This window comes from Panulirus ornatus, chromosome 4 (genome assembly GCF_036320965.1).
Source record: "Panulirus ornatus isolate Po-2019 chromosome 4, ASM3632096v1, whole genome shotgun sequence".
In the NCBI taxonomy this organism is placed as follows: domain Eukaryota; kingdom Metazoa; phylum Arthropoda; class Malacostraca; order Decapoda; family Palinuridae; genus Panulirus; species Panulirus ornatus.
This window is the reverse complement of record NC_092227.1, coordinates 67,881,252-67,896,511: the sequence shown is the minus strand read 5'-3', so window position 1 is coordinate 67,896,511 and position 15,260 is coordinate 67,881,252. Positions and strand designations below refer to the sequence as shown.

Genomic DNA, 15,260 nt, shown 5'->3' with positions numbered 1-15,260 from the left:
TCCCCTCCAGGGCGCACCTCTCCCTCTTAACCCTTGTGCTGTACCCTTATATACATCTTCTTGACGTATCGTCTGTCATGCATTCTATATCAACATACCACCATAGATGACTTTCATCCATGCGTCTTTGTAATGCCTTCTTCTTCAAGCCACATAACCTTCTCACATTTTCATTCTTCATTCCATCGATCCTCCTAATTGCATATATCTTTCAAAAACTGTTCATCCCTTCTACTCTTCTTTTTGGTCAAGCCTGACCAACAACACCTCTGGGTTGGGACAAGTACTCTTTCATGCAAGCTTCATGCACACTCTACACTTCCATTTTTTCCCATACACCAGAGCATTACTTCAACCACCTGTTCTTCTCCCCTGCATGATCTTACTTTCTGTTTGGCCTCTCCCACCACCATCCTTATTCAACTTTACCCGTCAAGTACAAAAAAACACAACAGCACGTTCTCCTCCGTCAACACTCATCTTACACTGTAATTCTTTACATTCTTTCCAGAAACGAACGTCTTTCTTTGACACGTAGTGACCTGCAGCATCTTCCTGTCACGTACGTATCCACCTGCGGCATCCTTCTGTCACGTACGTCATTTATAACGAAATTCACAACTCACACATCAACAGGAGAAAAGTTGGTCAAAATCCTTACAGTCTGTCTTCTCTCATCTGACAGGTCTTTGAAAAATTTTTGTTGTGAAAAGTGACAAGCGAAATTAAGATGATGTTGAACTTTCTTACAACATTGACAAGGCAGCATGTGGTACTACTGTTGACAGTCACCCTGTTCCGGGGTACGACCCACATCAATATGTCACCCAAAACGATATCTCAAAATACAGCGGAAAATGGACACACACACACACACATATACATATATATATATATATATATATATATATATATATATATATATATATATATATATATAAAACATACAAAACCTCTAACAACCAGGAGCGAGCCCGAGACCCCTGAGTAGCAAGCGGAAGCACTACTGCTAGGCTATGATCGCCCCTAATCGGTAAATGATTGTTCGAGTACTATGTAATCGAATGCTCTTCGTCTCACGTTGGTGAGCAACGGGGTCTCCACTGGTCATCTCCCATAGGCTGACACAAACATCAGATAGCATTTTACAGAACCTAACTGTACAACACGAAGGTATATATATATATATATATATATATATATATATATATATATATATATATATATATATATATATATATATATACGAATATAGCGTATATGAACGAGCACTTCCATATAACATACAAACCTCCAACAGCCAGGATCGAACCCGGGACCCCTGAGTCGCAGGCGGGAGCGTTACGGCGATCATAGCCTAGTATAATGCTCCCGCCGTAACGCAAGAATGTCAGTTAGAAGCACAGAGGTATCATACTCCTTGGCATTATCAGAAAGGTGGATGATAAGATTAATGACTGGTAATATCAAAAGGATCAGTGAAGCACCTGTTGAGGAGGAACATAGTGGGTCTAGGTAAGAAAGAGATGCGTACAACTAATTCTTGGCAACGCTCTGAGAACTAGTGGGGAAAAATCTAGAGAAAATGGGGTGTCTGCATCATTCATGGGTTGAGGAAAGGTAGGTGATCACGTAAACAGGACAGGACTCTGGAGGTTTTCACTCTATATTGGTTATATGGAAGACGTTTGTATGTTGTTCAGAACTCTGATAATGTATGTAATGCATGTGTGAGAGCAGGCAGGGAGAGACGTGAGTGAGTGGGAGTGTTAAGGTTGTGTGATGACACCGTGGTTGTTACAGTTCTTATATAAATGGTACACTACGTGAAATGAGAGGTGGGGTGATTGTGGCTGAGGATAATCGTGGCGAAACAGAATAGAAGTTGCCACAATGGCTATATGCAGATGATGCTGCTGCAATGTCGACGAGGTCGAAGAAAGAGTAGGGGGAGAAGCCTGAAACAGGACGCAAATAACCATAAAATGCCAGTCTTTTGAAAGGGAAGGGAAGGTCACAAGCTTGCATGGTGAAAAACTAGACGAGTGGATGAGCTTAATGATCTGGGAGTAAAGTCGAGTGCAGACGGTAGAGGGAGGATGAAACTGACCGTAGAGTAATGCAAGGGAGAAAAACAGGAGGGTGAGTGTGCGCGCTGGTGAATGAGAAAAAGAAAAAATGGTTAAAAACTTAGTTAACGAGGTGTCTGTATGAATGACTACTTCTACTAACACGGATGTATGCCCGTGACCTTAATGCAAGTGTATAGGTCAGGAAAAGTAAGAAAAAAAGTCACGGAAATGGATAAATTGCGTAATATAATTGGAATCAGGAGGATAACCAGAATTAACGATTTGAGAAGGTTATGTGGTGTAAATAAGTCATGAGAAAAAGCATAGATGAGTTCTTTAGTACGGCATGGTCAGGTAGTCCACATGGCGGTCATAAGCTGGTTCAGGGGATATATGACAATGTAGCAGGGAGTGGAGGCAGGAGACGCAGGCCACGGAAGACCTGGATAGATGTAGTGGGAGACGTGATTGCGGCTGGGGATACCCAAGATGTTCTTAAAGAAATGCCTGGGCATCAGATACAATGGAGGCACTTTGTGTAAAGGCGGCTAGTGTAAATAGACCCGTTCGTCTCAACTGACAGTCTTACTTGGAGTGTAAAATGAAAAGTAAGACGCACTGTTAGAAGTGTGGAAGTCTGTATTTTACCTTAATACACTGTGGTTGAAGATGTGTGTGTGATGTGGAAGCTTTACGTACCTGAGACTCCCCATTAAATTGGGATTTGAGTAATGATATATATATCTATATCTATATCTATCTATCTATCTATCTATCTATCTATCTATCTGTTTGAAGGAATAGTGGTTCCAACAATGTTGTATGGTTGCGAGGCGTGGGCTATGGATAGAGTTGTGCGCAGGAGGATGGATGTGCTGGAAATGAGATGTTTGAGGACAATATGTGGTGTGAGGTGGTTTGATCGAGTAAGTAACGTAAGGGTAAGAGAGATGTGTGGAAATAAAAAGAGCGTGGTTGAGAGAGCAGAAGAGGTTTTGAAATGGTTTGGGCACATGGAGAGAATGAGTGAGGAAAGATTGACCAAGAGGATATATGTGTCGGAGGTGGAGGGAACGAGGAGAAGTGGGAGACCAAATTGGAGGTGGAAAGATGGAGTGAAAAAGATTTTGAGTGACCGGGGCCTGAACATGCAGGAGGGTGAAAGGCAGGCAAGGAATAGAGTGAATTGGATCGATGTGGTATACCGGGGTCGACGTGCTGTCAATGGATTGAATCAGGGCATGTGAAGCGTCTGGGGTAAACCATGGAAAGTTCTGTGGGGCCTGGATGTGGAAAGGGAGCTGTGGTTTCGGGCATTATTGCATGACAGCTGGAGACTGAGTGTGAGCGGATGGGGCCTTTGTTGTCTTTTCCTGGCGCTGCCTCGCATATATATATATATATATATATATATATATATATATATATATATATATATATATATATATATATATATATATATATCCACAACCAGGTTTCCCCCGACCGGTTCACATGCCCTGGTTCAGTCCACTGACAGCACGTCAACTCCTGTATAACATATTGTTCTAATTCACCGTATCCCTTGCACGACTTTCACGTGAACTCCTGCATGTCTAGGCCCCGATCATTCAAAATCTGTTTTACTACATCCTTCCACCTCCAATTTGGTCTCCCACTATATATATATATATATATATATATATATATATATATATATATATATATATATATATATATATATATATATATATATTCCTATGAGTCCACGGGAAAAATGAAACACGAAAAGTTCCCAAGTGCACTTTCGTGTAATAATCACATCATCAGGGGAGACACAAGAGAGAAATATAACAGTCAGTTGATATACATCGAAGAGACGAAGCTGGGACGCCATTTGGTAAACATGTGATTGTCCAATCACATATATATATATATATATACATACATATATATATATATATATATATATATATATATATATATATATATATATATATATATATATATATATATATATCCCTTTTGTCACCCTTTCCTCACTCATTTTATCCACATGTCCAAACCATTTAAACACGCCCTCTTCAGCTCTCTCGACCAAACTCTTTTTATTCCCATACCCCTTTCTTACTCTTTTATTACTTACTCGATCAAACCAACTCACATTACATATTGTCATCAAACATTTCACTTCCAACACATCCACCCTCCTCTGCAAAGCCTTAGCTATAGCCCATGCTACACGTCCAACGTTGTTGGAACTACTATTCCTTCAAAAATACCAATTTTTGCCCTACCAGATAAGGACACCTCATTCCACACATTTTTCAATGCTCCCACAACCCTTGCCTCCCCCCCCCCCCCCCCCTTATGACTCACTTTGGCTTCCACAGTTTCATTGTCCGCCATGTCACTCCCAAGTACCTAAAACACTTCAACTCCAATTTATCTCCATTCAAAATCACATCCCATATAATCCTGTCCCTCTACCTTGCTAAACCTAACAAAATCGTTTTTATTCACCTTTACACTCCTGAAATCAGCCACCAACTTCTGCAGTTCCTCACTCGAATCTGCCACCAGTGGTGTGTTCCATCCCCCTCCCCATCCTTTGCAAAGAGCATATTCGCCCCTCTCTCCAAGACTCTTACAATGACCTCCTTTCATCACCCCATCTATAAAAAATCAAACAGCCATGGTGACATCAAATACACCTGCCGCAGACTAACCTTCACTTGGAACCATTCACTCTCTTCCTACTCGTACACACATCTTACACCCTTGCTAATAACTTCTCACTGCTTCTGACATCTTTCTTCTTACACTATATACATATATGATCTTAAAAACTTCCATAAGGCATCTCTTATCAACTCTATCAAATGGTTTCTACATATCCATAAATGTGACATACAAATCATTATTTCTCCAAGTATTTCTCACACATCTTTAAAGCAACCGTCCGATCCACACATCCTCTACAATTTCTGAAACCACAATGTTCCTCCTCATTCTGACGCTCTGTACATGCCTTCGCCATCTCACTCACTACTCTGCCATACAACTTACCTGGTAAGCTAAATATACTTATGCCTAAGTAGTTTGAACACACCTTTATACCTCTTGCCTTTATACAACGGCGATATACATGCATTCCGCCAATCCTCAAGCATCTTAACATAAGCCATACATACAATGAAAATCCTAACTGACCAATCAACAACACAGTCTCCCCCTTTCTTAAAAAAAAAAAAACTGCACTACCATCACTCCTGCCGATTTGCCGCATTTCATCTTATGTAAAGCTTTCACTACCTTCTTCAAATCACTCTGACTCACTCATTTAGCATAGAATCCCGACCCCTACACTCTACATCTACCATCCTATCATCAAACATATTCAACAGTCATTCAAAACACTCACTCCATCCCCTCATTTAAGCAGTACCTGTCACTAATTCCCAATTGGCCCTCCTTCACCGATGTTCCCATTTGTTCTTATTTTCGCACATTTTCAACCTCTTTCCAAAACTACCTACCTATTCTCCATAATGTCTACTGATACTCGTTCATCCTAACCCTCATTTGCCCTCTTTTTCAACCCTAGCACCTTCTCTTTATCTCCTACCGCTTTCTCTTATACATCTCCCAATCATTTGTACTCCTTCCCTACTGTAAGTATCACCCATATAACTCTCTTTGCTCTTTCACAGCAACTTTATTTTGTCACCCACCTACTCCCTACACTCTAACCTGCCCGCCTCCCAACTTACACATCGCACATGACAGCACTGCTTCCCTAAATACCACCATGATATAATGATGACAGAGGAAGGCAACAGGTATATTACCTGGAGAGCTTCACAACAGACTACACACGTGAGCATGGTGGCAAAGGGGTTATTATCGTGAGTAAATTCAGTGTAATACCTTTCACCTTCGCCGATGGCGTCTGGCGTCGGAAATAAAAGAAGTCATTCAGAGTAAAAATAAATCTATGCTTTCAGAGGACGGTCACGTGTCATATGATGGGTGTCGATTTCTGGAGACAAGATAACGTCGTGTGTCAGGATAAGGGAGCAACAGCACCAAGACACGTAATATTCATGGTGAAGGAGCCAGGGGTCGCTCCCACTGCCTCAACGGAGGATGTTTAGCTTAGACTATGAACGTACAGGATATTATATATATATATATATATATATATATATATATATATATATATATATATATATATCCCTGGGGATAGGGAAGAAAGAATACTTCCCATGTATTCCCTGCGTGTCGTAGAAGGCGACTAAATAGGGAGGGAGCAGGGGGCTGGAAATCCTCTCCTCTCGTTTTTAATTTTCGAAAAGAAGGAACAGAGAAAGGGGCCAAGTGAGGATTTCCCTCATAGGCTCAGTCCTCTGTTCTTAACGATACCTCACTAACGCGGGAAATGGCGAATAGTATGGAAAAAAATATATATATATATAAATATATGATAGGGATAGGGGAGAAAGAATACTTCCCACGTATTCCCTGCGTGTCGTAGAAGGCGACTAAAAGGGGAGGGAGCGGGGGGCTGGAAATCCTCCCCTCTCGTGTTTTTTTTTTTTTTTTTTTTTAATTTTCCAAAAGTAGGAACAGAAAAGGGGGCCAGATGAGGATATTCCCTCAGAGGCCCTGTCCTCTGTTCTTAACGCTACCTTGCTAATGCGGGAAATGGCGAATAGTTTGAAAAAAAAAAAAAAAAAAAAAAAAAAAAATATATATATATATATATATATATATATATATATATATACATATATCTATTTGCCCAAGCCAGGTATATATATTTACCAACCGGCGTCGTGGGGAGAATACACGGGTTGGCTGTGAGTCAACTGTCGCACCCAGGTTACAAAACTGAAAGGGCTCGTGCGTGAATTCATAGTCAGCAACGGTAACCTCAATGGTAAAGAGAGGGAAGGAGGACGTTGAATGGAATCGCTGGGCGTGGACGGACACGCACACAGAGTGTGTGGTCACGGAGAAACCTGAGATACAAAGTTGTGACCAGCAAGGTAACACCAAGAGAACTGTAGGTTGGTGGCTGTCTAAGGATGTCAGGGTAAATATATCTGTGCTACCTCAGTGGAAGCTGAAACCTTTCTTTACTCAAAGATAGTACTGGACACCCAGGTGAGGTCAACTGTTGTCAGGCGGGTGATGGTGCCCTGGTCAGGTGGCGTCCACACTAGGCCAGCAACACCGCCGCTCACCTGGACCCGTTGGCCCTGCACGCTGTCTGACACACACACACACACACACACACATACACACACACACACACAATACTCCGTCGCCATACACCACACATCACCCCCACAAAATACCATCACCCAGTTCAGTACTCTAATAATCATGTTCCCAATAGTTAAATTCTTATATTTCACGCATAATATCCAAGCTGTTCTATCAATATCTACACTTACCTATTCCCATACAGCCTATCCTATCCTACCTCACCCAACATTTTCATAATGTTGGCTTATAATCTCCAGCGATGGTTCTGCTCCTTAACCACTTCAAGGTTGCACCTCAATACAAAACAGACCTTAAAGTCACACTGCATAAAGTCGTTATTCCTGAGAACATTTCGCGTACTGCCAGCTTTTCTACAGTTCAGAGGATAAAGTGTTGAGAAAATCAATAAGACTGTGATAAAAGTGAAATTTAATGCTGTGTTCTCTTACCGTTGTGCTGTGTTGTTGGGTTCTTCACAACTTGCTTCACCAGATATTCAAGATAACAGTTCAATAACCGTGGTTCATTCTGAATGTTCCACACAAGAACACTCGGTTATTCCTGCTACTTCCTAGATGTCGAAATATCTATTCCAAAATGTTTATCAACAATGCGATACTTCCTGCACAACCATTATCAAATTTCCAAATTCTGGAGAAATGGTCCACAGTGAGGAGAGTCAAGGCCCTTAGTGTCAGGGCGCAGACACCGGGTCGGTCAAAGAGCGACGTTCTGGGGCGGTTGGTGTCACGAGGGACGAGACGCAGCACTACACCACACGGAGGCTGGCGCTACACTGAGCCGCCTAGGAGCATGGCTGGCTGGCCCACGGGATGCACAGCCGTCACCCGCCTCCCCTCGTCTCTATTTTCTTTTCTTCTTTTTTCTTTAAGGAGGTGATTGTCTGTTGGGGGTTGGGGGTGGATTTGTGGGGGTTGGGGGAGGATTTGGACAAGGGTAAGTGCACTTGCAGAGTAAGTCACACAGAGTACAGTTCATTGGAGTAGGTTCTACTAGTGTGTGATAGTTTACTGGTTGTGTATTATTAGTGCCTTGCTGATGTACTACGCCCGACAGATTGAGGGTGTGTGTGTGGTGTTGTTTGTTGTTGAATGAAGGAAACTGATTGTTAAACGAAGAACTGTGCAGCGTGTGTTTCGATGATTGATGACTGGAGCCTCGCTTATGGATTAGAGGTCAATATTTGTGTTGTTGTCCAAGTCTTGAGTCAATCCCTTAAAATGTACCAAATGGTTTTATGTTAAGTAGTTGATGGTGCTCTTTGGTAGTTTTAGTGTAGGTGTATTTTTCATTCGTGAAGAATCAGAGGTTTAATTTGTACACTTCAGTAGCTACAGCGTGCGTGATTTTGAGGCGTTGTGTGAGGATACTGGAAAGTAGCGCAACATGGGAAGGGTTACAGTCTGAGCCAAATGTCGTTGTGCCTCTCCAGCAGGTGCCAGGATCTGTACAGGCTGGCCACTGTTGTTTCACCTTGTGTGATTTTCGTTTTATTAGTATGTTTTACCATGGGGCTTCTTCATGCTAGTAATGTGTGGCCTACGATTTTACAGCTCTTATACTGCGTTACCTGGTTACCATCTATGGTTTTGTCGGGGAATTTTATTCTCCCTAACGCCACAATGGTGAATTTTTGTTTACTTATGTTTTCTGGTATTTTTCGAAGCTGTTGAATCTTGATGCTTCTTGACTATACAAGGTGAGCGTGTTTAGGCTCTGTATTATTAAAGACTGTGTTGATAGTCGCCGTATACATTTATGAAATATATCTACGCTTAAGTTAGCTTGTGAAAAGAGTGTCTTCAGTGCTATGATTTGGTGATGTGACGTTGCCTTGGGAACCGTGCTTAGTAAAGAAATATTTGGTGACTGCAGAATAAAAGTATGTTGATCGTTTCAGGCAAATCTAGTTTTAATAGTTAATAGTGTTTTGTCTTATTTTTTCTCTCTCTTCCTTACTTTGTCGAAGGCTTTGCTTATATCCCTGCATGACTGCACATTTTATGACTAGGCCTCTGATAGGTGCAAGATTTGCTTCAGCGATCACGAACGCAGAGGCGGTGCTCTTACCCTGCGAGCCCGTCATTTCATAAGTTAGAATTCTGCTAAGGTTGTACAATGTACTCTAGAAATAGTCATCTTATTGTCTGTTATGTGGCTCCATATCCACTTAAGAAACTAGCTACAATCTTCACATCACATTACCAAAACCAGTGCTCTTGCATACATCAGCATCTCGGCCAAAAATGACATAGCATATAGTGAACTTTACTGACGGCTTTCTCAACTTTGCCACTGGGAGAGTGGAAGTACTGCCATTCTAACCCAGCCTCATGGTAATAGGTTAAAGAAGAATGTTAGAATACATAATTTGGCGTCTAACCTTAAAACCTGAACTGTTCGCCTGACTCATCGCTCTCGGGCCTGCAAAATTCAGTTTTGTTATCGCTGATTCTCCATTCTGACTAATTACAGTGAGTGTCCTGAGATCAAAAGCCAGAGAAAGATATCCTCGTAAAGGTAAAGGTGAAGGGATTCAAATCAAGCTGTTATAAAGTAACCCTAATAGTTGTTATGTGATACCATAACAATGTTGATGCTTCGGCTAAACTTGCATTTGATAAATATGATTTTGAAGATATTACTGGGTTGGCAATTGAAAGGTTAAAAACTGACAAATCTGTACAAGGAAACGAGTGCAAGTAGGAACTCGCAGGTTTATTTTCCGTCCCGGCTGGATTAAAGCTGAGTAGATAGGCTAAAGCTACTAATAGAGCTATAGCCTATTCGGCAATGTTGATCATAAAAATTGCAAAGCGTGTGGCCAGAGATATGAACACACAGTAACATCTTTTTATTCTTATCTTTTAGTCTTTACTGTCTTTTTATATACGGACGAAGCAATTCAGTGATAACCTAGCGAGGGGTACATATCTAGGGGTAGGTGAAGACAAGCATAAAGTATCAGCGGGTACAATACATCGATACAGGAGGGTGACAGATGGGCCCCAGTGGGCTAAAGGGTCCAGAGGTAGGTATATGGCTGATATATCAAATACATGATACATGATACATGATCACAGAATACATGATACATGATCACATAATACATGATACATGATCACAGAATACATGATACATGATCACAGAAACATGATACATGATCACATGATACATGATCACAGAATACATGATACATGATACATGATCAGAGAATACATGATACACGATACATGACACATAATACATGATACATGATACAGATACATGATACATGATACATGATCACAGAATACCACTGGATGCTGACGGTAACCCTATGCCTTCGACTGTGAAAAATATAACCTTTTAGGAATAGATCGAAACCAACCCTGCAAGAAATGGCATAACGTCTCATTGTTGATAAGACACCTGTAATTTTGAGACTGTAACCACCTCTTGCATCTAGCCGATGAGTTTCATATACGAAACACTGTAAGCTTATGAGAAGAGCCAACTTTGTAACAACTTATGTCATAATTTGTCGTCCATGGGGGTCTGACAGAGACCCTTTGTGACCTCTGTAATCCTTTTACGCTACCACTCTCAGGATGAACATGGCCACCACAATGAATTAGCCACTGACGCCGGCAAAGTCTAATCTATGGACCAACTGTCCTTTCCCCGCGCGGCACACAACGCAGTGCCAGCCAAATTCATCCGTGTGGTGAAGGCAAGCTGCACCAGACCCAGTGCCTGAGCCTCCCTCTGACAGGTGTGATCATTTACACTGTTGGTTAACAAGAGTGAAACACGAAAATGATTAACAAACGCTGTGCTGCTCCCCCTACCCCACCCTCGTCCCCATCCCAAGGCTATGGCCACTGAGGGTCAGGCTGATGTTTACGTTACGTGACCCCAAGGTTCCCTGTCCCTTGTGCTGCAGGAGGATGCAACGCCTTCTGTCCCACCCTCCCTCCATGCCATCCCTAGAGCCACCCTTCATCTGTCCCACCCCTAGAGCCACCCTCCCTCTGTACTATGCCTAGAGTCACCCTTCCTTCTATGCCATGCCTAGAACCACCCTCCCTCTCTGTCATGCCTAGAACTACCCTCCCTCTGTGCCATGCTTAGAGCCACCCTCCCTCTGTCAAACATGGAGCCATCCTCCCTCTGTACCATGCCTAGAGCCGGCCCCCTTTCTGTCCCACCCCTAGAGCAAACCCTCCCTCTGTCCCACCCCTAGAGCCACCCTCCCTCGGTTCCATCCCTTAAGCCGGCCCCTTTCTTTGTCACACCTGGAGCAATCCTCCGTCTGTGCGACCCCTAGATCCAGCTACCCTCTTTGCCATCCCTGGAGCCAGCCTCTATTTGTGTCAGCCCTAGTGGCACCTTTCCTCTGTGCCACCCCTAAAGCCAGCCTTCCTCTGTGGTGGTAGACAAATATATCCCTGGGGAGAGAGGTGTAAGAATACTGCCAACGTATCTCCTGCGTGTCGTGGAGGATGACTGAGAGAGGCTGGGGCTCTATACGACCATAACCGCCCATCACGGCTGATGACGGAAACAATGATAAGGAAGCAGATCCTCCTGGCCTAACACAGGACGGGACACAGTGAACGCAGCAGTGCTCACACCTGAACAAACCAGCGACAGTGATTTACAAAACTTTATATTAGTCATGAGCGAAACCGTCCCGAAGAAAGAGAAATGAGAACAAAAATATAAGAAAAGAAAGCAAAGTCAGCCGTAACACTGAGTGTAATGACCCTAGTGCCAGTATTACCACCTCTCCTCCCTCCATCATCCCTACAGCAAGGTTGAACTCAACCCCCTCCCCCAAACACTGTAATTAGCTATATAAACAACCAACTACAACTTGGGGCGGAAACAATCACGGGCTTAATCTTGGTCCACCGCCACAGGGAGCTGTGTCCTGGATCATCACCAACAACAGGGACCACGAGACACCTCATCACCCAGAGAGCAGCTCTAATGGTGAAACATCCCCGTCAAGAGGTTCTCTCCACTCAAACAAAACTGCCGTCATTATCTTGGGACTTGATCATGTCCGAGACTGCCATACTGGGGCACAACTATAACGTCATGTACAGGAGGCAATCGCAGTTGATTCGATCAGAAGATCTTAGGTTTAGCTGATGCCAATGGCCGGTGTACTGTGGCTGCCAGGCTCATGCTGTGAGTGGTAGCGCAAAAATATTACAGATGTTATAAAGGTTTTTGTCACACCCTAATGGCTAGATGATTACGACACATGGGTACAGTATTAGAATTTTATGTGTCATTAACAATAAGGTGTTGAGTTATTCCTTGCAGTGTTTGTCTGCATCCGTCCCTTAAAATTTCAATGTTTCACATTCTTAGACACAGCGATCTAGTGTTTGCCCATGTCTCTGGCCACAAACTTTACAACTAACATAATCAACAGGAGGAAGATAGGCCAAAACTAATAGAATCTAAAGCTAAGGCTTATTAATCTAGCAGTGACATGTAATCTGCTGATCTTGTTACTTTCTCCATACACAGGTGTTACTTCATGCACTGCGTTATGATGGAAAATAAATCTACCATCCACAACCTACACTCACCTACTTGCTTGAAAATGATCCGTTCGTTGCTTCTAACTTATAGTTTTTGGACAGCCCAGCGCTGTGTTCAACAACTTCATCTGGCTTGGCTAAAGCATCAGCATTATCACGCTTTCTCAGACGTGTGTGGGACGACATCCACAACAGTTTGATTTAAATCTCGTTGCTAGCAGTGTTCACATATCTGTCTGTGGTTTCAGGGACACGCATGTTATATATTCTGGTCTCAGGGTATTTAGGGCATGTCATGAGGACAGAGAATCGGAGATAAACAAACTGCCTGAGTTTGTAGTTCCTGTAAGCTCAAAAGCGACGAGTGATGAGAACAATTCATGTTTCGTGACATACACCAAAACATTTATTTAAACATCCATTTCTTACCATCAGGTTAAGTCATAATGGCAGAGTTTCCAGCCCTCCATGTGACAGGACTGAGGGAGACGTCATTACAGACATTCTGCGTTAAGCAATTTTTGGCCTGGAGATTCTGTTTATGTTGAAGAACACCAGCTGTAGGGACACGCTCAAGGTAAGAACTGTGTGTAATCAATTTTAAGTGGACAGGGAGGTATGATGTTGAAGGGAGTTAGAATTTGCCTGAGTGGCTCAAACTGCTGTTGCTTCCTAATTTCTACGTTTAGTGTCGTTCAGATAATGTCCTCTGAGTGGGTGTCATTTCTTATCCACATAGATTCACTTGTTCCATAGCGTATGTTCATAACCGCTCTGCTAATATCACTGGATCACCATACAAGCAAATTCAGTGACAACAAGAGTGTCACTTCATCTATTCTATTTTCCGTATATTAAGTACCTAGTGGCCATAGGACAGCCTAGCCTCATTCGTAGGGTTTCATCTTCCAATTTTTCTAGCTTATCATCAGTAACTTTATTCTGACGTAGAGCCAAAGCTGGTGCATGGTTATTCTTACAGACCTTATCAAGGCCAAGTATATAATTTCGGCAATTCAAACATGGGCATCAAAATTAGGGTTGTACCCCACCACAACTCTGAAAGGCCTGACCCCCGTCTGTGCATTATCGATCTAATTTTTGTACAGCAGCTGTAGTATATAAACCAGAGATACCAATGTATTCCGTAGAAGAGACGGAATCACCAAGTTTATCACTAACTTTACGTTTGATGATCCACTCATTTGACCACCAAGTCGTCTAATGAATATATATATATATATATATATATATATATATATATATATATATATATATATATATATATATATATATATATATATACGAAAAAGTGCATAAGAACGATAGAACATACAAACCTCCAACAGCCAGATTCGAACCCGGGACCCCTGTGGCACAGGGGTCCCGGGTTCGATCCTGGTTGTTGGAGGTTTGTATGATATATATATATATATATATATATATATATATATATATATATATATATATATATATATATATATATATATATATATGAATAACAAAACTGCGAACCATATACGATAGTGCACTCACAACAAACATTACCTGCCTAGTAACCACAAACACTAATCACCTTCACAACAAGCAGTAAACTCCTCGCACCCAAACCTCGCTATATAACTAACCACAAACCCTAGAGTAGAACTCAACACTTCACCTCCACTCACAGATCACCTCACCTCCAACAAATATAACAATGAAATAAGATACACACGGAAACAACCCAACGAGCACTAAACATCCCCGCTCCCAACACAGTCTTAAATTCCAACCCACCAGACATAAACCCATCAGAAGCCACACTCCCCAGACAAACTCGAGTCTCATTCCCCTGTCTTCGTTCTGGACATCACCCATCACTACAAACAGTTGCAGCATATCCCAAGACCCTTCATACCCACGATGCACCTTATATAAAGAAAACACCGAACACTTACAACTCATTTGGCCAGCACTCCCTACCATAAACGCACACACACCATCACAACACTTTATGACCTGTGATGCCGATGTGACCAGGTTCCCGAGCGCCGCAGGAGCCTCTGTGGGATGAAAGGAGTTCCCAAGGCAGGAAATTAGTATATTCATCTATCTATCTATCTGTCTATCTCTATCTATCTATCCATCTATCTATCTATCTATCTATTTATTCATATATATATATATATATATATATATATATATTTGGCTTTGTCGCTGTCTCCCGCGTTTGCGAGGTAGCGCAAGGAAACAGACGAAAGAAATGGCCCAACCCCCCCACCCATACACATGTATATACATACGTCCACACACGCAAATATACATACCTACACAGCTTTCCATGGTTTACCCCAGACGCTTCACATGCCCTGATTCAATCCACTGCCAGCAC

General features: G+C 42.3%; 1 protein-coding gene across 1 annotated transcript in view; it reads right to left on the bottom strand.

Annotated features, from left to right (window-relative positions):
- The window catches only part of LOC139767079 (adenylate cyclase type 3-like), a 571,200-nt gene extending 563,070 nt beyond the window's left edge, over positions 1–8,130 (bottom strand). The window contains exon 1 of the mRNA XM_071696050.1: positions 7,775–8,130. The gene's annotated coding sequence lies outside the window, so the exon portion shown is untranslated. The remainder of the gene's footprint in view (positions 1–7,774) is intronic.
- Positions 8,131–15,260: the final 7,130 nt, after the last annotated feature.